At 47.4% G+C, this 24,007-nt stretch overlaps 1 protein-coding gene across 1 annotated transcript in view; it reads right to left on the bottom strand.

Annotated features, from left to right (window-relative positions):
• The window catches only part of GRAP2 (GRB2 related adaptor protein 2), a 750,180-nt gene that overhangs the window by 379,114 nt on the left and 347,059 nt on the right, over positions 1 to 24,007 (bottom strand). The window lies entirely within an intron of this gene.

Here is a 24,007-nt window from a genome sequence, read left to right on the forward strand (position 1 = left end):
ATTCCAAAAACAATAACTCATAAGATTTAAAGAACAAGGCCCAAAGGGATTTTAAGGGGTGCAGCCCAAAAAGATTGTTCAGACCAATATATAAAAATAGTAGACAACTGTATTCATCATATTACATATAAAAATTTAAATCATTTGGATAAAACCAGTGTACTCGCATACATCAGATTGAACAAGATAGCAGGAATATGTAATAGGCATCAAACCAGGGCTCAAGTCCTGCGGGAACGCGTGGGAACGGAGTTCCTGTACTTTTTTCACAGCAGTAACTAGGTTCCCTTTGCAGGACTAGAGCAGCCGAGAGCAGCCGAGCCGCCTGAGCCAATCCTTTACTAAGCGGCGATGCCCAGCTCGAGTCACTTTCAAGGGCAGGCGAACCTTAGTAATCCTTTATGTTACTGGCCGCTTCCTGTATATGGATTCATCAGGTAGTGTGCGGGTATTCCGTCACTTCCTCAAAGCCGCAATGTCTCCTGGGACCTTTTGTCATTGTTGCGGAGGTCTGCCGCGAGTTATCGAGGAAGTGACGGAATACCTGCACACTACCCGATGAATCCATATACAGGAAGCGGCTAGTAACATAAAGGATTACTAAGGTACAGTGGATCCAAAAAATAAACCATGCGGTTTAGTAATTATGCATATGAGTGTATCATTTTTTTGGTGGGGGAGTGGATATTGGGTGGGAGTTCCCACACTTTTTTCCCCAGGACTTGACCCCTGCATCAAACACTTTTTTTAGTTGCTACTCAATGCGCTTTGTGAAACAAGGTCCCCTTTTCAGGCTGATAACCTACATCTGCAAGGAAACCACGTCATTGAAGATAAACAATATTCAAGCAAAATACCCTCCTTAAAAGACATATAGGGTTGGCTTGGCTTATGAAAGAGTTATAAAGGGACAAATACTGAAAAAAGTTTATACCTACACAACAAATGTGACATCATAAACATCACTTTTTTTTAGTCAAAGTCAATTAAAAGATAAAATACAAAACATCCCTCCTATAAGGGCAGGTGCAGTGAATTGGCATCAGTTGAGGCTATTCCACCTAGGAGGTAAGGCGGGGCACACCACCAAAGGGAGAACCCAACAAAAGGCCAGAAACGCCAGAATGCTGAAGAAAAAAACGCCTATAGTAAATAAAGGAGACCTTTGTACAATCTCATCAAGTAAGCCAAACTGTAAAAGCAATATGGGTAATAGGATACCCGCCTAATGTGAATGCAGAAACTGTGAATGTGAAATAAGTGAACAAAATTGGCAAAAAAAAAAAAAGAAAGTATACAAGAAAGGAGGAAAGTAATAAGAATGGGCATAAAGTCCCAATCCATACGCAACACACAAGCTCCAGAGTAAAGTGGCATGCCAGTGAAGCCAAAATACATGACAGAATATAAAGAAAAGTGCCAAAAGTGCTCGATAAGGGCGAGAAACCTCACTCCATCTAGCATAATGTGCGTCAAGTAAGGAAACCCGACCACAATAATAAAAAGAGTAACAGCCATATAGCCAGCCATATAGTCACCTTTTATCCGGGGACCTAGTGCCAACAGTGTTACAAGCATCCATTACCTGAACAGTCAGAAGAGGAATGGATAGCCAACCCCACCTACCCCTATATAAGGAGCTCCCCAAGGTGGGAAAGTCAACCCCCCCTGCATCATATGTGGAGAGGCAGGAATCGCTCATCCCATAGCTGCCATAAAAGGAAAGTGGCAAGAAGCCACCTCCAATATGGACAGATAGAGGACCACACATGCGCTACACACGAAGACACCCAAAGCTATGGGCCATCGCGCAAGACTCCGGGCGCATGCGCGGACACCCCCACTCCACCCCCATGGCGGACGGCTGGAGGACCGCTCACGCACAGTGCGAGGACGCCACCACAAAGGACTCTGGAAATAACATTTGGAGCATGCACAGAGGTGCCCAATAGGAGGAGACCCAATATATGATGTCGATACCCCAAGGGGACATTGCAGCTCTCAGGACAGAGACAGTTGCAAAGCCAAAGTCACCCTCACCAGACGGAGAGAATGGGGTGAAATAAGCAACCTAACAAAAAATATATACGCAAATTTAGGTCTATACTGTTGTGGAAATTTTATGAAGATGTATTTAATATGTATTGTCATAGTGTTACCCAGAGTTAGTTCTCCCGCAACCCGCTCTAAAGAGCTGACTGGGGCAGACTGATGCTGGTTGAGTCCCGTCTGGTAGTGGAAAACGTCTTGAGGTTGGAGAGAGATGTTTGTAGAGTGGGGATATGTCCACCAGCGAAGGGCCCCTGTGCATTAGCACAGACGATCGTCTAGGGCAGGGGTCTCCAAACTACGGCCCGCGGGCCACATCCGGCCCGCCAGGCCATTTCTTCCGGCCCGCAGCGTGAATCCTTAGTTCCCCTGTTAGTTGTGGAACCTGCGCTGCATATTCGCCCCAGGCAATATGCAGCGCAGGTCCCGCAATTCCTCCCGGCGTCTCACTGTGTGTGTTGGCTGCTGGCTGGGACCACGGCATCCCAGCAGCCAATGAGGTGTTTAGGGCAGACCTGTTGCCGCCTCCCTGCTCCCGCCTCCCGCCTCGCTGTTAACCAGTAACGAGTGTGTAATACCAGCGGGGCGGGGGTCAGGAGATGCAGCAGGTCTGCACAGCCAGTGATGGAGAGTGGAGACGCGCTGGACACATGCAAGGAGGGGGGCTGATACACTTGTGTGGGGGTGGGTTGAATGGCGCTGATGGGGCACAAACATCTGGGGGCTGATGACTCTGCTGGGGACACACGTGGAGGGGGTTTTTCAGACTGATGGGGACACAAATTTTGGGGGACTGATGACTCTGCTGGGGACACACATGGAGGGGGGGTTGTAGACTGATGGGGACACAAATTTTGGGGGGCTGATGACTCTGATGGGGACACAAATGTGGGGGGGGGCTGATGACTCTGATGGGGACATACATGTGGGGGGGGGGGCTGATGACTGATGGGGACATAAATATGGGGGGGGGGGTGATGACTCTGATGGGGACATAAATGTGGGGGGGGTGATGACTCTGATGGGGACACAAATATCTGTGGGGTCTGATGGGGACACAAATGTGGGGGGCTGATGATTCTGATGGGGACATAAATGTGGGGGGGGGTAATGACTCTTATGGGGACACAAATATCTGTGGGGTTTGATGGGGACACAAATGTGGGGGTGCTGGTGGCTCTTATGGGGACAAACATGTGAGGAGGGGGGCTGATGGCTCTAATGGTGACACAAATATGCAGGTGGGGGTGGGCTGTGATGGGGACACAAATGTGCAGGGAGACTCGGATAAATGATGGGGGGGCTCTAATGGGGACACCAATTTGTGGGGATAGCCTGATGAGGACACAGATGAATGGGGACACAGATGAATGGGGACACAAATGAATGGGGAGACTGATAGGGACACAGATGAATGCGGAGACTGATGGGGACACAGATGATGGGGACACAGATGAATGGGGACACAGATGAATGGAAAGACTGATGGGGACACATATGAATGGGGACACAGGTGGATGGGGACACAGATGAATGGGGACACAGATGAATGGAAAGACTGATGGGGACACAGATGAATGGGGACACAGATGAATGGGGACACAGATGAATGGAAAGACTGATGGGGACACAGATGAATGGGGACACAGGTGGATGGGGACACAGATGAATGGGGACACAGATGAATGGGGACACAGATGAATGGGAACACAGATGAATGGGGACACAGATGAATGGGAACACAGATGAATGGGAAGACTGATGGGGACACAGATGAATGGGGACACAGGTGGATGGGGAAACTGATGGGGACACAGATGAATGGGACACAGATGAATGGGAAGACTGATGGGGACATAGATGAATGGGGACACCGATGAATGGGGACATAGATGAATGGTAAGACTGATGGGGACACAGATGAATGGGGACACAGATGAATGGGGACACAGATGAATGGGAAGACTGATGGGGACACAGATGATGGGGACACAGATGAATGGGAAGACTGATGGGGACACAGATGAATGGGGACACAGGTGGATGGGGACACAGATGAATGGGGACACAGATGAATGGGAAGACTGATGGGGACACAGATGATGGGGACACAGATGAATGGGAAGACTGATGGGGACACAGATGAATGGGAAGACTGATGGGGACACAGATGAATGCGGAGACTGATGGGGACACAGATGATGGGGACACAGATGAATGGGAAGACTGATGGGGACACAGATGATGGGGACACAGATGAATGGGAAGACTGATGGGGACACAGATGAATGGGAAGACTGATGGGGACACAGATGAATGCGGAGACTGATGGGGACACAGATGAATGCGGAGACAGATGAATGGGAAGACTGATGGGGACACAGATGAATGGGGACACAGATGAATGGGAAGACTGATGGGGACACAGATGATATGGACACAGATGAATGGGAAGACTGATGGGGACACAGATGAATGGGAAGACTGATGGGGACACAGATGATGGTGACACGGATGTAAAGCCTCATGCACGCTGGAAGTTTAGCTCCGCTGCATGATGCTCCAGCGTTTAGGTGCCAGCAAAGAATATAGGAGCACCATCCAATCCTGCTGTCAGCAGTAAGTCAAATTCTATTCTATTCTTCTTCTACTGTGGATTTATTTATAAATTATGTTTCTGGCCCGCGAATATGTGTAAAATATAGATTGTGGCCCTCGAAGTAAAAAGTTTGGAGACCCCTGGTCTAGGGGGAATAGGCTTGCTCTGCAAGGACATTTTCGGTTATAGGTGGTGTAACGTTCGGGGGCTATAGCTCGGTGGGATTAAGTGCACAAACCGTTCGACCTGAACATAAAAAGGCTTTTATTCATAGGTCAACAAAAAATAAGGCTTTTCTCAGCACACAAGGAAAACTATAAATGAAAAGTCCACTTAGCTTCAGCATCAAATAAAGTCTGCTTATTTTCAGCACCAAAAATAAGTCAAAACACATACAGTTCGTTGGTAGACGGGTCTTCACCCCCTGTATTCCAAAAGTCCTCACTGTATTGTGAACAGCAGCTATCAGACTCCCAGCTTGTCTTCACAGGTGCAATCTCCACACTCCTTCACACACCTCCACCACCACTTCCTGTTTAAATGGGTGGTTCTCTGGGAGTGTTAACACCTTGTGTGCTGGCTCTTCAGTGTTTAGGAGTGGAGGCTCTTTCCCACCAAAATAGCACTTTAGAGCCTCCAGAATTCCAGGCCCCAAATTACTCTATCAAGACAGAGAGAACTGCGAGCCAGTCCTCTCTGGATTAACTCTTACCTGGAATCCTTCACCCACTTTGGGTGACCCCCTGAAAACTCTTCCCGCTATTTAAAGGGACCATAGCCCAAATAGTGGTGTTGTATAGCACCCGTCCAGGACCTGGCGTCCTGTACAGTGGATGTACGCTCTTTTCTCTGCCATGTCTGATTAGCATGGTCAGGATTCGTAGCGTACACTGGCAGATAGCCTCCCATCCACAAGGAGTGATAGTATAATCCGGGTATGCTTTGATCGAGAGAACAAGGATTCTTATCAGCAGCAATACGGGAGCCTTGGGTTGTTATGATCAGAGATGGAGTGCATTTTTGTTTAGCTTCCATTTACCCTGTCTCTGCTCAGACACACTCATCAGAATTCTTTAATTGTATTGTATTGTATCCTTTAGCAGTATTTCACATCCTGTTTTGTCAAATCCTTATATGGTCATTTCCTGTGTGGAGGTCACATCCTGTGACATCACTTCCTGTTGGTAATTTCTTTTATGATTTACGAATAAAAGGCCAAATGGGCTAGGCTCAGTCAGAGATGTTGACGGAGCTGGGAACTTAAGGATGGTCATGTCTGTTTACTTGGATGAGTGGGTTTTTAGGTAAGATGCATTATAGCATTAGATGAAATGTGTGCTTATTAGCACAGGAGACAGGATATTTGGCTGTGTGCTCTGTGTAATTTCGCTGACAATACGTTAGACCAGCCTTTTTCAACCAGGGTGCCTTGAGGTTTCTTCAGAGACACCTTGGCAAAATGCTTAAAAATTGCCCCAAATTTGTACACAAACCAGCATGTGAATAAAGCTTTAGTTAAAGCCACAGGTTTTCATTGTGCCCCTGGTCTGGTACAGTTAAACCGAGCTCCGAGTGGCATACCATCTGCAACTTACACCAGGATATATCCATCTGGCCCAGACAATATTTTTCGAGATATGCCCACTTATATACTACTTTTATGAGTGGCTGTTTTATTTTTTATGAATAAATCTTTGTTTTAATCTGCTGCACCTAGGCTTGTAAGCAGGGTGAGGGGTGCGGCGATTCACTGAGGGAGACACACGTAAAGTTCTTTGAACAAGGTAACGTTTATTACCGAGAGGTGGTAGTAGTAACAGTCTTTACAATCAAACGGCAAATGGTTCCTCTCCAGGCATGTAGGCACAGATATGCAGTACAGATACTGTTGTTCTAAGCGATGTGGCTTTCTGAGTATCACAGGCACTTCCCACTTAATGGTACATTATATACCCCAGCATACAATGCTTATTGGAAGAGGCTGGAAACATATTACCCGTAGCAGCTGGGAGTCTTCCATCCGACCAAGGTTACCACTGCAGGACTCCGTAGGACCCCTAAACTATCCCTTACAGGCCGGAACACTCTCCCTGGCTTCTCCTCTCTCTCCCTCACAAGCAGGGTCTCTGTCCCTATCTACATCCACTTGTTTTCTGCCTAAAACGTGCCTGAGCTTTACTATAAAAAGAAACCACCCAAAAATGGTCGCCCAAATCTCTCGAGATCTCGTGCGGCCTATCAGAACACAGGGCTCCTCCAAAATGGTGTTGGAGACACTCTAGAGGCAGAAGTGTTAAACATAAATACATACAAAAACATAACAATTCGACTGCAGTATGAACACATATGATTACTTTACCACTTGCTCTTGCAGCACTAGACTGCCCTATCACTGACAGCTGCTTACATTCCCCCCCCCCCCCCGTTTAAGAAGTGCAATCCCTTGCATTACCACAGTGCGAGAAGATAACAAGCAAGTCAATAAGCAACACAGCAATTCAAGGTATAGTCAGCATAGTGGACAGGTTTCAGTCCCGTGTCGTACGCATTGGGAAGCGAGGCTCCAGATTCCCCAAATGTCCATCCCCATCCGCTACAACAGGGCACTGTTCCTCACCCACGACAGGGTCAATAGGCGCTACTTCGTCCCTAAGAGGATCATCCTCCACAGGCATGGGGGTAACTTGCACATCTGGTTCCCCTGCTAGCAAGTCCCATTCGGTTACAGTAGCTTGGTTATCTGTAGCTCCTTCAGCTGGGGATAAGCTCTCTACTGCAGGCAGAGGAGGCAAACACCATGTTGCAGAGTCACTGTTGAGGATTTCCTGGCTGCAGTCCCGTCTAGCCGACGGTGGGAAGACAGGAACAGGATTATCCGTTTGTGACTCCGCACTGAACACACAGGGACGAAGCAGATTGCGATGCAGTCTTTTACGAGGCCCATCTGGCTTCTCTGAGACCACATCATACACAGGCCGCCCCATGAAAGGTTGGTGTTCGACCCGATACGGACATGGCTCCCACTTAGGCTCCAGCTTGCTGCCCCTCAGATGTTTGGGATTCCTCACCAAGACTCTGTCGCCTGCTGCAAGTGGCAACAATTGGACAGCACTTTCCTCGGCTAAATCCTGGTGCTTTCCCAGCACTATTTGTTTGGCTTGATCCAGCCGGTGCCAGTGATCTTAGACCCACTCATCCGGGGTCCTTGACGTAATAGGCTCTGGGGTTTCTAGGAGTAAATCCACCGGTAACCGGCCGTAATGCCCAAACATCAGAAAATGAGGAGTATAACCAGTGGCTCTATGCACAGTCTGATTGTAAGCCCAAACGACATCTCCTACATACTGCGGCCAACATTCTCGATGTTCCTGCTCTAAGGTGCGAATTAATCCCAACAAGGTGCGATTAAAACGTTCACAGGCCCCATTTCCTTGGGGGTGGTAAGGAGTAGTATGCGACTTCCGAATACCACTAAGACGACACAGTTCAGAAAACACCTTAGACTCAAAGTTCGGCCGTTGGTCCGACAGAATCCTTTTGGGGCACCCATAGTGAAATATTCTACAAACCTCCAAGGCCTCCGATTGAGGGATAACCAGCTGATGAATAACTCGCGACTCTCCAGGCACCCGTGCTTGTCGGTATAAGAGTCCATTATATCTTTACAGCCGAGCCCACTGTTTTAGCAGCTGGCACAACGTTGGTGAGAGCTTTCTTCGCTCCCTGGAATCTGGCTTCCGATTCCTGTCCCAGTATCTAACGAGCTGATCCAGGTCAGGATCGTTCCGCTGGAGTTGCAACCATTCTCGAGGAGTGTGAATTTCTGACCCTCCTGGTAGGCCCTGATTACTTTGCAGAGTCATTGAAGCCAGTTGCTCCTGCGTGTTGACCCTGGATGGAACGACCTCCTCCCCCTCGAGTTGTTGATCTAGATCATCCTGAGGCCGGTCAAAGGGAAATCGAGAGAGGGCATCAGCATTACCATTGGGGCGCCCTGGTTTGTAGTGAATGGTATAGCTGAACTGGGCCAATCGTGCCATGCAGCGTTGTTCCAAGGCGCCCAGTTTCGCCGTCTCTAGGTAGGTGAGAGGATTGTTGTCAGTATATATGTCCACCCGGCCACTCACCAAGTACTCAGCAAACTTTTCGGTGACGGCCCAGACTACCGCTAACAACTCCAGTTTAAAAGAGCTGTAGTTGACTGGATTACGTTAGTAGGGCGCAAGCTCCGACTTGCATAAGCGATGACCCGCTCAGTTCCATCTTGCTCCTGAGCAAGCACAGCCCCCAGTCCTTGAAGGCTGGCATCGGTGTACACCCGGAAGGGTTTACGGTAGTCCGCGTAGGCCAATATGGGTGCAGAAGTCAGCTGCGCCTTGAGGGCCTCCAATGCCTCACTCTGTGCTGCCCCCCAACTGTCAATGATACTGGGAGAAGATTTACCCTTGCGATGAGCAGGCTGACCGCAAAGCAACTGGGTCAAGGGAGCTGCAATAGTAGCAAAGTTCGGATTGAATCTGTGGTAGTAACCCAGAAGTCCCAAAAAGGAGCGTAGCTCTGTTACCGTTTTAGGCCTGTACAGCCTGAATTTTATCTGGATCGGGGGACACCCCTTTTGCCTCGACCACATGCCCCAAATACTGGATTTTGGTTCTCATGAGATGACATTTTTCTGGTTTGAGCCGAAGGCCATACTGGGTCAACCGCTGGAGGACTTGATCCAGATGTAGCAAATGGTCCTCGAACGTTCTGGAGAAGATGATAATGTCATCTAAATAAATCAGGACAGATTCAAAGTTGAAGTCTCCCAAGCAACGTTCCATCAATCGTTGAAACGTACTGGGGGCATTGGTCAGGCCAAAGGGCATCCGATTAAACTCAAATAGTCCCAGAGGGGTGATAAAGGCCGTTTTTTCACGATCTTCCTCTTTTACGGGGACCTGCCAATATCCTCTGGCCAAGTCGAGCGTGGAGAAGTACTGTGCCTGCCCAAAGGCCATTAGGGATTCTTCGACCCGGGGTAGTGGGTAAGCATCCCGATGGGTACAGGCATTCAATCTGCGATAGTCCACACAAAAACGTAAGCTGCCATCTTTTTTTCGTACCAGGACTATGGGCGCAGCCCAGGGGCTACAACTCTCTCAAATCACCCCCCCTTTCAGCATACCGCGTAACAAGTCCTTGACCTCTTGACAAAGAGCGGGGGGTATATTGCGATATCTTTTCCGAACAGGAGCTGTGTTTCCGGTGTGGATGGAATGATCCAAAGCATTAGTACAACCGTAGTCCTCAGGGCCTTGAGAGAATGCCATCATATGTCTGTAAACTAATTGCTGGAGCTTGTTACGTTGGTCAAGAATCATTCCCGGCACCGGAAGTGCTAGTTGTGCTAACAATTTCGGAAGATGGGCTTCTGCTGAATCAGGTAGAGCCGTTTGCAGAGCAGCGCAGGGCAAGGGTCAGTAATGCAGCTTTTGGGTACTGTATATAACTGAGCAATGGTCACGTCCGTGGGCACTGGAATAGGGGTGGACCCCAAGTTAACCAGTTGCACCAACACCTGTCCCTGACGGACAACAGACAAAGTTCTGGCTACCAGCCATTCACCTTTGGTTTCCAGATTGCGTTGTGGTTCTACCATCACAGTGGCCCCTCTGACGTGACTTCTAGCCGCCACGGGAAGGGGGCACACCAACTCCTGGCGTGGGGGTATAATAACCCGATGTTGGGCAGGGAGGTGGATGAGCCCCACTTTCTCAGTATGTTTATGGCTCTGCGTCTGAACTGCCCGACAAGCTTTGATCGGATTCTGCAGCTGTGCTTCCGATTGCCCAGATGCTTGTGTTGAAGCCTCCCGAAGGAGGCGTGTTAAGTCCAGTTCCTTTAGGGCGTTTATGTCCAACACTACTGGGATCTCTGGGAAAGAGGCATTCCGAGTCACCACGATTCCAACCCTAGGGAGGATCTGCTCATATACATTCATGGACATCCAATTAACCCCTACTACTGGAATAGGAAGGTTGTTGTCAGCTTTCAGTCTCACCCAGGAGGGGTCTAGCGTTGGGGTCGGCCAAAAATGTCGCTGATAGAATGAATAGGCCATGGTAGTGACTTCTGATCCAGCGTCCACCAGACATCTGGCCGGCTGTCCGTTGAACATCACTGTCGCCACGGGGCAACCAGAAATCATTGTAGGATCACGTTGAGGCGGTGACTGAACATTTCCCGCGGGTCGCCCCTCTACCACGGGAATCACTAGTTTAAAGGATGCCTTTGTACGTTCTGGGCTCCCCGTTTCGCACAGTCCCTTGCAATGTGGTCAAACCGTCCACACTGCCAGCATTTTTGATCAGTATCTGGGTCCCTCCGGAGTGGGTTGGTCACCACCCGGGGTTGTTCTGACCCTCTCCGCAAGGCTGCCACCTCTTGGCTGAGGGAGGCGACCATCTCAGCTAAGTCTCGTACGACCTTTTCCCCAACGAGGGCGTCTCCACCGTTGAGACTGTGGCAGGGCATGGGGCAGTCGCTTCTTCCCGCCCCACCAGCCACCCAGCTCCCTGAGTGCGGGTAACCTGGCTTCTGGCACCAGCCCGTTCATTGTTCGACTCTTCCTGTTCCCTCTCGATGGCCTCTTGTAGGATCACTGCAAACTTCACTGTACCATCAGCCCTAACTCGATCCTTCAAGGCTCTTTTTAATGAAGGGGACCACACACCAGCGAGGAACTGGTCCCGTATTAGCTGATCGGGGTTAGCAACTCCAGTTCCTGTGGGGGCCATTTTCTCCTCCAACCGGCACCAGATCTCCTGCAATGCCACTGCAAATTGAGGAATAGTCTCTTGATCATACTGCTCCCGACTGTAGAAATTCTTACGGAGTTTGGCTATGGAGGTACTCTCACCATACAAACTTTCTAAGCGGGCCACAATGGCGGCTCTGTTATCTCTCTCCTTCTCGGGCAGAACCATCACAGCCTGGCGGGCTTCTCCTTCTAGCGCATTAACCGCCAAATCTGCAAAGTGTGCTGCGGGTATTTCGAACAATCGGACCGAGCTGTCCAGTCTCTCCACCCAATCTGTCAGGGGAATATTTGCACCATTGAATTTTGGAATCAGTGCTAAGGCCGCTCCGTACGGTGCCATGAAGGACCCTCTAGCCGCTCCCCCGCTTGAGGACGATGGAACTGACATCCTGCCGACTACGCCAAAATGTAAGCGGGGTGAGGGGTGCGGCGATTCACTGAGGGAGACACACGTAAAGTTCTTTGAACAAGGTAACGTTTATTACAGAGAGGCGGTAGTAGTAACAGTCTTTACAATCAAACGGCAAATGGTTCCTCTCCAGGCATGGAGGCACAGATATGCAGTACAGATACTGTTGTTCTAAGCGATGTGGCTTTCTGAGTATCACAGGCACTTCCCACTTAATGGTACATTATATACCCCAGCACACAATGCTTATTGGAAGAGGCTGGAAACACATTACCCGTAGCAGCTGGGAGTCTTCCATCCGACCAAGGTTACCACTGCATGACTCCGTAGGACCCCTAAACTATCCCTCACAGGCCGAAACACTCTTTCTGGCTTCTCCTCTCTCTCCCTCACAAGCAGGGTCTCTGTCCCTATCTACATCCACTTGTGTTCTGCCTAAAATGTGCCTGAGCTTTACTATAAAAAGAAACCACCCAAAAATGGTCGCCCAAATCTCTCGAGATCTCGTGCGGCCTATCACATACCTCCCAACTTTTCAACTTAAGAATGAGGGACAAATGAGCATACCCCCCAAACGAAGTTGTTGAGCGGGGGGGGGTCCGTGGATCAAAGTTGTTGAGCGGGAGGGTGGCGGCTCAAAGTTGTTGCGCGGGGGGGGAACAAAGTTGTTGAACGGGGGAGGGGTTGACGCCAATCGCGGGACCACGGGATTTAGCGGGAATCACGGGACCGCAGGATTTAACGCGAGTCGTGGGACAGCGGGATTTATCGCTAATCACGGTAATCGTGCTCGTGGGAACGCGGGATTTACAGTGAATCGCGGGACTTTGCCGCAAAATCGGGGACGGTTGGGAGGTATGCTATCAGAACACAGGGCTCCTCCAAAATGGTGTTGGAGACACTCTAGAGGCAGAAGTGTTAAACATAAATACATACAAAAACATAACATTTCGACTGCAGTATGAAGACATATGATTACCGTATTTATCGGCGTATACCGCGCACTATTTTGCCCTGAAAATCAGGGCAAAATCGTGGGTGCGCAATATACGCCGATACCCGCTTTCCCGCCACAAGTTTGAATACTGCGCTGGCATATACCGAGCGCAGTACACTCGTGTATCTTTGGGCAGTCTCGGCGCCTCTCGTACTGACGTCCTGAGCGTACAGGACGTCAGCGCGAGAGTTGCCGAGCCTGCCCGACGATACACGAGTGTACTGCGCTCGGTATATGTCGGCGCAGTATTCAAACTTGGCGCGGGAAACGAGCGGGGAGGACGCGAGGACGCCGCAGAAGGACGCCGGACCCGACAAAGAGGACACCCGAAGCTGCAGACGGACGCCGGGACATCTATTTTATGTCTAAAATCATCCTATGTCCACTAGGGGCATAGGATGACAGAGAAATGATATCTTGGACTACCTGAGATGGGATTATTATCCACAATATATTCCAGGATATCTGTAAAGCACTATTTACTGTTTGTTGGTTCTGAACTCAACGGGTCTATTGAAAGAGTGACTCATTCATCATGTTGGGACACATACTGTTAGATGCTAAATTGACCCTGCTATTGTGTGAATCTGTCCTGTGTTTACACTTATGATAATGTGTATTGTATAGCAGGTGAGCAGAGACGGGACGTCTACTCTGAAATGTCATATCTGAGTCACCTAGTCTGGGTAAATGATTAGTTAATTAGCTCATGTTAATTTATGTTCTGGTTACCTCCTCTTTAAACTGTATATAAGGTTGCATTCTTGGTTCTATTAAACACTCCGGGCCGGATTCACAAAGCACTTCTCGAGATACGCCGCGTAAGTGTAACTATGCGCCGTCGTATCTGTGCGCCGTGCCCACAATCTGGGATACACCTAAAAATAGGCTTTCTACAACCGACGTAACTTGCCTACACCGTCGTATCGTGGGCGCATATTTACGCTGGGCACATTTTCCGCGCATTGATTTTCTATGCACATATGCAAATGAGGGAGATACGCCGATTCACGAACGTAGTTGCGCCGGCGCATAATATACACGGTTTGCATAAGTCGTACGTCCGGAGTAAAGTTATTCCCCATATAGGAGGCGCAACTCATGCAAAGGTATGGACCAGGGAACACAAGCCGTCATATCTTTTGTCGTTTACGTTATATGTGAATATGACTAGGCGTAGGTTACGTTCACATCGTAGGCAGTGATTCGACGTATCTTAGGCAGTTGTTTCGACGCGATTCTGAGCATGCGCACTGGGATGCGGCCACGGGACGGCGCATGCGCCGTTCATTTTAAGTACTTCTATGGCGCTTGGCCCATCATTTGCATGGGGTCACGCCTCATTAGCATGGCTCACGCCCACTTCCACCTACGCTGGCTTACGCTGAGGAAACCCAGTGCTTTGTGAATCCAGTGCTTGCCTCTGTGCGCTGCGCCGGCGTAGCGCAAAAGAGATAAGCTACGGCGGCATAAATATGCGCCGATGTATGTGAATCCGGGCATCCATGTTTAGAACACAAACAAGTCTTGTCTCGTTGTGTGTTGAGGGCAGCTGGAATATCTGATATCTCTATCCAGACTGATAGGAAGCGGTATATGATGGAAGCACTCAAGCGGAGTGTGGGACGTTCCTTTACCTTAACCATGGACTCCTTAGCGGGAGTCACTTTGACCGGAGGGCTTGTGGAACACGGCTTACCTTACAGAGGTCGGGAAACTCCTTGTTCAGCTCCCCCAGCCCCTCCTATGTGTAAGTTTCCCTGTGTCTATTAGGGGCACAGGGTGACCGAGAACCCCAGTCGGGTCTGTCCTAACCAGACTAACCGTACAACCACACTAGACTAGTATTTCATTTTACCCCTGTCACCCTGGGTCTTATATGTGTGGTTTGTGTTGAAAGAATGAAGGGGTTCTTTCACTTGGGAAAATAATATTTCTGAACAATATCCCTCAAGATATACACCTCTCAAACAAATTAAGGGAACACTTTGAAAACATACAGTATCAGATCTCAACGGGCAAAAATCTCATGCTGGATATCTATACTGATATGGACTGGGAAATGTGTTAGGAATGAAAGGATGGCACATCCTTTGATGGAAATTTAAATTATCCACCTACAGAGGGCTGAATTCAAAGACACCCTGAAAATCAAAGTGAACAAAAATTATGCAGCAAGCTAGTCCATTTTGCTGAAATTTCATTGCAACAACTCAAAATGGTCCTCAGTAGTTTGTATGGCCCCCAAGTGCTTGTATGCATGCCTGACAACATCAGGGAATGCTCCTAATGAGATGACGAATGGTGTCCTGGGGTATTTCCTCCCAGATCTGGACCAGAGCATCACTGAGCTCCTGAACAGACTGAGGTGCAACCTGGCGGCACAGGATAGACCGAAACATAATGTCCCAGAGGTGTTCTTTTGGATTTAGGTCAGGTGAGCGTGGGGGCCATTCAATGGTATCAATTTCTTCATTCTCCAGGAACTGGCCGCATGCCCTCGCCACATGAGGCTGTGCATTGTTGTGCACCAAGAGGAACCCAGGACCCACTACATCAGCGTAGGGTCTGACAATGAGTCCAAGGATTTCATCCCGATACCTAATGGCAGTCAGGGTGCCATTGTGTAGCCTGTAGAGGTCTGTGCGTCCCTCTATGAATATGCCTCCCCAGACCATCACTGACCTATCACCAAACCGGTCATGCTGAATGATGTTACAGGCAGCATAAAGTTCTTTGCGGCTTCTCCAGACCCTTTCATGTCTGTCACATATGCTCAGGGTGAAAAGCTTGGGGCACCAGTGGCAGACCTGCCAATTCTGGTGTTCAAATGCCAATCGAGCTCCACAGTGTCCGGCAGTGAGCACAGAGCACACTAGAGGATGTCGGGCCCTCAGGTTATCCCCATGAAGTCTGTTTCTGATTGTTTGGTCAGAGACATTCACACCAGTGGCCTGCTGGAGGTCATTTTGTAGGGCTATGGCAGTACACATCCTGTTCCACATTGCACAAAGGAGCAGATACCGATCCTGCTGATGGGTTAAGGACCATCTAAGGCTCTGTCCAGCTCTCCTAGAGTAACTGCCTGTTTCCTGGAATCTCCTCCATGCTCTTGGGACTGTGCTGGGAGACACGGCAAACCTTCTGGCAATGACACGTAATCATGTGCCATCCTGGAGGAGTTGGACTGCCTGTGCAACCTTTATAGGATCCAAGAATCGTCTTGTGCTACCAGTAGTGACACTGACCCTAGCCAAATGCAAAACTAGTGAAAAACAGTCAGAAAAGATGAGTAAGGAAAAAAAATGTCAGACACCTCCACCTGAAAAAACATTCCTGTTTTGGAGGTTGTCTCATTGTTGCCCATCTAGTGCATTTGTTGTTAATTTCAATTAACAGCAAAGCAGCTGAAACCGATTAACAACCCCCTCTGTATACACCCCTCCCCCTCTGCTACTTAACTGACCAGATCAATATCCCAGGAGCTCTGATTCAAAAGTGTTACTTTATTTTTTTGAGCAGTGTGTATACAGTATATAAAGAAAAATTCCATCTTTCATCTCAGACCATTGCTGGATTGTTTGAGGTGGGGGTTGTTATGTGTTTGTTAAGTGCCTGCATCCCATTGTTCTATTGTTTCAGTCTGCCTTGGGAGAAAAGTATTACGAAATGTATATGTGTATGTGGATTAGATGCTAGAGGGTAGAGGGGGATTTCTCCAGCAGCCACTACCTGCTTATAAGACTGTCTATTTCTGAAAAAGTTGAATACAACTATGTGTCATGTTACTGGAGGAGGTAAAGATTACCATACCCTTTGTCATTATGCAAAGACGGGGGGTTGTCCCCTGAGTGTATAGCTGTGTGCCTGTGTTTGTATAAACAGTCTTATGTTTGTTACTACCCTACACTGATGCAACCACTGGTGATGGGCACCCCCTCATTTCTAAAAGACACCAAACATGTCATTAATCTTCTTGATAATATTGATTGGAAACCCTCCTACATGTTGGTCACAGCAGATGTGGCATCACTGTACACGTCCATCTTCCATAATCTAGGGCATGAAGCGGTACAATATTTTTTGTCATAGAACTCCTCTTTGACAAACACACATTGTAGATTCGTAATGGAATTGCTTGATTTTGCCATGGAGCATAACCACTTCTGGCATAATGGTACCCACTATAGACAAATAAGGGGTGTAGCCATGGGGGCAAAATTTGCCCCCAGCATGGCCAACCTGTTTATGTCTAAGTGGGAGGAGGACACTATACTTCTGAACAGATCACCAAATCTTATCTTCTGGAGAAGATTCATTGATGACGTCCTGTGTATTTGGGATGGCGATGGCAACTCGGCTGACTCATTCATTTCCATCCTAAATTCCAATGATAGGGGTATTGTTCTAACTCATGAAAAAAGCTTTAGCAAGATTCACTTTTTGGATCTAGATATATCTATAGTTGAGGGCAGGTTTGTCACATCGACATTCTTTAAACCCACAGATAGAAATGGTTATATACCACTCGATTCATGCCACCATCCTTCATGGCTGAAAGCGGTCCCTAAGGGTCAATTTTTGCGTCTTAGACGAAATTGCACGGATCTGAATGAGTTCTATAGAGAGGCAGACATTCTAAAATCCAGATTTTTGGCTAAAGGCTATGATGGGGCAAACCTTGATCTCACCATTAGAGAAGTGGGCCAGAGAGACCGCCGTACTCTCCTGCCTGATAAACCACCGGAGGCCAACACTAGGGAAGATTTTGGTTTGGCTTTCATAACAACCTTCTCAAGCCAACATTGGGCCATCAAAAGAATTATTAAAAAACATTGGCCAGTTATTAAAAATGACAGGATTCTGGTCCCACTTCTAGCAACTAACCCCAGAGTTCTCTTCAGGGGTGCTCCAAACCTCAGACACTCATTGGCACCCAATGTGCTAGACATCCCGTGCCAACCAATGTTCTTTGGTGACTTCAAGGGTTTCTACCCCTGTAAAAAATGTAGGCTTGCAAAATCAATGCTCCTCAGGGAAGACGGCACACAGACTTTACCTCTACAGGCACTGGTAAAACCTACCTAATTAAAACCTTCATAACCTGTAGCACTAAATGAGTAGTGTACCTTCTGAGGTGCCCATGCGGGTTAGAATACGTTGGACGCACCACCCGTAAATTGCAGGTTAGATGGGGGAACACATCACTAATATCCTGGCTGGATTTGATAAACATAATGTGTCTAAGCATTATGATCTAAAACACAATAAGGACCCAAAGGGCACTGTCTTTATAGTCCTGGAGAAATATATTATCCCCACTGGAGAGGTAGTAATAGTAAAAGAACAATCTCCAGGGCCGGAACTAACTGGATTTATAAGTTGGGCTGCCATGGGTCTGGGGGACTTAACGTTGACTGGGACATCAACTGTTTTATCAACAATAGTTGAGGGTCCCACTTGTATTGAGTTAATCCTAAACCCCAGGGTTCACTCTACTGTTTACTCTTCATTATTGATATGTAAAAGGACGCAAGTCTTTGTACTCCATAATTGCTGTTTTTTACTACTGTGTAGTCTTTCTATTGTGCTGTTACCATTATATGGCATTTGGGATATCCAATCTCCATGGCACCTTGTGTATATTTACACTTCTTTTTCATTTTTTATGCTTATATAATTTTTCAAAATAAGTATGAAATACCCATGCATCTGCTGAAATAGATTTTTGGGCTAATTGGCATAATACCATAATAAGGAATATTTTTATTTATTATTACGATTAATGGGAATCTGTGGTTTAATTCAATTTATTTTTTTGAGCGGTAATATGCCTTTTTAACCACAAGATGGCATGGTGATTTCCATTTATAATTAAACGGTAATATTAGCCTATTGTTTGCTCCACTCTATACCCGCCTTTATCCAATGAGCTTGCTTTACTCACGCTTCGGGCTGTACAAATAGCGTTTGCGCAATGAGGTACGTGTGCCCCTGATGACGTCATTACGACGAAATGGTCGTCGGGCAGATACACACGCATTGCACATGCGCTAACGGCCTCAGGCGGTCTGATACTATATGGAGATTTTATCCTTGCAAGGACTTTGTATCACTCTCTATGAATGAGAGTAATTTTATGTTGTTTAAAATTTTTTTTTACCATTTAAATAAATCCCCTCGTTTTATACGCCTACACTATGGCATTGTTCCTTTTTTTCTTCCCATGTGGTGTTTGATAACACACGCTAATATACACCTATGCGAGTTCCACCTGGAAGTACTGATTAACCCTATGAGGAGCTGAGGATTCTACCATTTGATCTGCGGAGAGACCCCGACTTCCTTTTGACACCTCAAGGGATCATAATCTCCTACTATGCCTGTTTAGACTGATCCTGAAAGGGAAAAGTCATAGGCTTTCTGGTAAGCCTTTATTCTCAGTGGTGTTGGGCCACTGACGTTTGATTTTTCCTTCTCTTCACCTGTGGACTTCTGCATTGGATTTTCACCGCTTTCATCTTTTCATCACCTGAATTGGAGGGGGTTAAATACTCCTAGCCTCTTCTGTGGACTTTATTTGTTTTGATTTGCACTTTATGTGCTGAATCAGTCACTTTATCATTCTTTATTATTTATATTGTTCATTTGATTTGTTCACAATATTGGTTGACTCATATATTAATTTATTGGATACCTGCTGTGCAGCGCTATATTGTTTTGCACAGAGCTACAGTAATTTTTCTGTTTTTAATATTTTTGCACATTTCATTTACTGAATTAATGTTCTAAATGATTCACATCACTCTTAGTTTAACATTGGTTATACTCGCTGCCTTATATATTTATTTATAGGGTATTTGTTGTCCATCGCTACACTGTTTTTTTCACATTTTTTTCACACCCTACACTGATTCCTCGACAAGTGACTGGGTGGACTAAGGGATCACAGATCATGCTGGTACCAAGGGAAGCTTATATGGAGGACGCACTCCTCTTGAGTATGGGGATCCGTCACAGACTGCTCTTATGGACTTCAGAAATTTGTGTTTTTATTTTAATTTTTCTGCACCATTCTCCTGCAGTATAGCAAGGATTGGGGGGGGGGGGGCTCTGCAGTCCCACACCATAGGATGTATTTTTTAGTGATTGGTCCAAGTACCTCCCCGCATCCCAACTTAACCGATCTCCCACTTGGAAATGGCTCTCCCAGCTATCCCACCACAATCCCCTAAAGCAGATCTTTTACAGTAGCTCTGGTATACCCTAAAACTCTCCTAAACTGAAGGGATTCCAGGATTGGAGAGGGAAAGGAAATACATGGCTCAATTATACTCTGGAAACACACTGAAATCCTTCTCGGACTTACAATCTGAATTTGCACTGTGCCATAAGCAGTTAATTCAATATCTTCAGGTTAGGCATGCGCTGCAGGCCCAATCCACATCTTGGTTTTGACATTAACGGATTCTCCATTGGTAATTGATATTACTCAGACCAACATCAAATGTGGGATGATATCTTGAATATATCTTGCTCTTTTGGGCACTATTCAAATATTCAAAACCATGCCAACCTGAACTGTAGAGGACCCTGGGCGCAGAATTTGGGTGACATCCCAGGCAACACCTGGGATGCTGCCCTATAATCAGTACCTGTTTTTTTTCCCTCTCAGCCTCATATAATCTCACTCAATTGTTTATTTTGCATATAGGGTACTGGACTCCTCTGACTGCCCCAAATATAATGTGCTGATTTTTTTTTCATATGATTTGGTGTTGCCCAAAATTGAGTAGATATTGGGGAGAGGTTTTACAAACAGTCTCTTTGGTGTCCAAACAAGTGCTTCCACAAGACACATTGATATGTTTGGCTCTGATTACACGGCCGTGTTATTACCACACTACGGATGCCGGACGAACATCGTGGAGCCACAGCGCGGCCAGCCGTAGGCTCTGGTGTCTGAATTCCCCACTAACCACCACTGGAACCCACATCTTTGTTAGATGGACTCACCTGACCTTGATGTGCTAAATCTGGACTACTGAAGGAGACCCTGCTGTGCTCAGCCATCTCACCCTATCCTGCCCAGATCTGATGTGGTGCCAGACAAACGGACCTGCTGTAACCTGCAGTCCCATCTTTTCAGCCCGGAAACGGATCTGAACTCAACTTTACTTTCCCCCATGTGAGTGGATATCGTTGTTTTAATACATACTTCTTTCCTTGTTTTTATTGGAATACATATAACTAACAGATATTGAATTTAGTAACACAGCGCTGTGTTTGTTTTCCTTTTCCACAAAAATGTGCCCACAGGCGTTCACCTGACAGCAAACAACTTTGTATTCTGTGGCTGGTGGTACATTAGGCATTCACCGGATACAGAAGTAAGTGTCTGCCATTACAGGCCCCAAACATTAGCACACAGGCGTTCACCTAACAGCAAACAACTTTGTATTCTGTGGCTGGTGGTACATTAGGCATTCACCGGATACAGAAGTAAGTGCTGCCCATTACAGGCCCCAAAAATTAGCCCATAGGCGTTCACCTGACAGAAAACAACTTTGTATTCTGTGAGGTAGACAACACTGTTGTGAGCTAGGCGAATGCGCTTATCGGTCACGACCCCCCCTGCTGCGCTGAACGCCCTTTTGGACAGGACACTGAACGAGGGGCAAGCCAACAGTTCCATTGCAAATTGTGCAAGCTCTGACCAGAGGTCAAGCCTGCCCACCCAGTAGTCCAGGGGTTCATCACTTCTCAGTGCATCCACATCGGCCGTTAACCAGATGTAGTCGGACACCTGTTGGTCTAGGCGTTCCCTGATGCTGGATCCGGAGGACAGCTGTCGATGGGTCGGCTGAAAGAATGATCTCATATCATTAGTGACCAACACATCTTCAAACAGCCCTCTTCTTGCAAGCGCTGTTGGATTGGTACCCACAACTGTTTCTCTGTGAGTGGAAGTGGAAGTGCTGCATTCTGATAGCCCTCTGTGATGGTGGTAACATTTCCGCCATGTTTTGTTTGTACCGGGGGTCCAAGTACGTTGCCACCCAGTACTGGTCCTTGCTGCTTTTTATACAGGGGTCCCTCTTAAAACACTGGAGCATGAAGACCCCCATTTGCACTAAACTGGAAGCGGTGTAATGGCCTGGCTCCTGCTCATCATCCAGGATAATGTCGTCCTCGTTCTCCTCCCCCCATCCACGGACAACACCAGGGATCCCAGAAAGGTTTAAAGCATGCTCTTCTTGCTCCTCCTCATCCGCCCACGGCACCATCCTCCTCTGACTCCTCTTTAGACTTCCGTCGTTGACTTGTCTTAGGTGGAGTAGCCCCCCCTGGGAATTCATCCAGCATTGCGACTTCCTCATCTTCTTGCTCCTGCTCCTCGATGGCTTGATCAATGACACGACGCAATGCACGGTCCAGAAAGAAGGCGTAAGGTATGATGTCACTGATGGCGTCCTGGCTGTGACTGACCAGTTTGGTGATCTCATCAAATGGCCGCAGACGTCTGCATGAGCAGCCACTGGCGCGGTAAAAAAAAAAAAACAAGCCCTCCAGAACCTGTCCTGCTGCCGAGTTCGTACAGGTAGTCGTTAACTGCGCGTTTCTGCTGGAGCAGCCTATCAAGCATATACAAGGTTGATTTCCATCGCGTCGGGCAGTCACAAATAAGACGTCTGACGGGCAGGTTGTGTTGCCGCTGAATGTCAGCAAGGTGAGCCATGGCGGTGTAAGATCTTCTGAAATGGGCCGAGATTTTCCTGGCCTGCCGCAAGACGTCCTGGACCCCAGGGTATTTGGCAACGAATCGCTGCACGACCAAGTTCAGGACGTGTGTCATGCATTGCACGTGTGTAATTTTGCCCTATTTCAGCGTACTCAGCAGATTGGCACCATTGTCGCACACCACTTTACCAACTGTCAAATTGAGCGGTGTTAGCCACTGATCTGCCTGTGAACACAAAGCTGAAAGGAGTGCAGGACCAGTGTGGCTCTTGTCTTTCAGGCACAACAGACGCAGCACAGAGAGTCGTGGTTAATGATTCTTATGCCGCGTACACACGATCATTTTTCAGTATGAAAAAAAACTCTGGCCCAGATTCTCGTAGATGGGCGTAAAACTGTATCTGATTTACGTTACGCAGCCGCAAGTTTTACAGGCAAGTGCTTTATTCACAAAGAACTTGTCTGTAAAGTTGCGGCGGTGTAGCGTAAATCACCCTGTGCAAGGCCGCCTAATTCAAATTAGCCGGGTAGGGGGCGTGGAGCATTTAAATTAAGCGCGTTCCCGTGCCGAACGTACTGCGCATGCGCCGTCTGGAAAATATCCCAGGGTGCATTGCTCCAAATGACGTCGCAAGGACGTCATTGGTTTAGACGTGAACGTAAATGGCGTCCAGCCCCATTCACGGACGACTTACGCTAACAACGTACATTTTTAAATTTCGACGCGGGAACGACGGGGAAAACGACGGAGGCGACACCTAGGGTCAAAAAAAAAAATTGCATTTAAGATCCAACAGCGTAAGAGCCTTACGCCTGTCAGATCTAATGGATATCTATGCGTAACTGATTCTAAGAATCAGTTGCATAGATACGACGGCGTACATGGCGTTGCGCCGTCGTAAGTCCTTTGAGAATCTGGGCCTTTGTTTTTCAGCATGTTGAAAAAACAAAGTTTTTCCAACTTCATCATTAAAACGACGTTGCCCACACACCATAGTTTTTAAAAAATGATCTAGAAAAGCGCGGTGACGTACAATACGTACGACGGCACTATAAAGGGGAAGTTCCATTCGCCTTTGGGCTGCTTTAGCTGATTCCGTGTTAGTAAAAGACGATTTGCGCTTTTTTGTCTGTTACAGCGTGATGAATGTGCTTATCCCATTATGAACGGTAATTTTACCAGAACGAGCGCTCCCGTCTCATAACTTCCTTCTGAGCATGCACAGGTTTTTAACATCGTTTTAGCCCACACACGATCATTTTTTACAACCCGAAAAACGACAATGTTTAAAACGACGTTAAAAAATGCAGCATGTTTAAAAAAAAAAGATTCCCAGTCACAAGTCGAGCGGCCGTATTTTGAACGACTTGCAGACGAGTGATTTGGTATTTTGGGAGTCCAAGATAGAG

This window comes from Rana temporaria, chromosome 7, assembly GCF_905171775.1.
Source record: "Rana temporaria chromosome 7, aRanTem1.1, whole genome shotgun sequence".
NCBI lineage: Eukaryota > Metazoa > Chordata > Amphibia > Anura > Ranidae > Rana > Rana temporaria.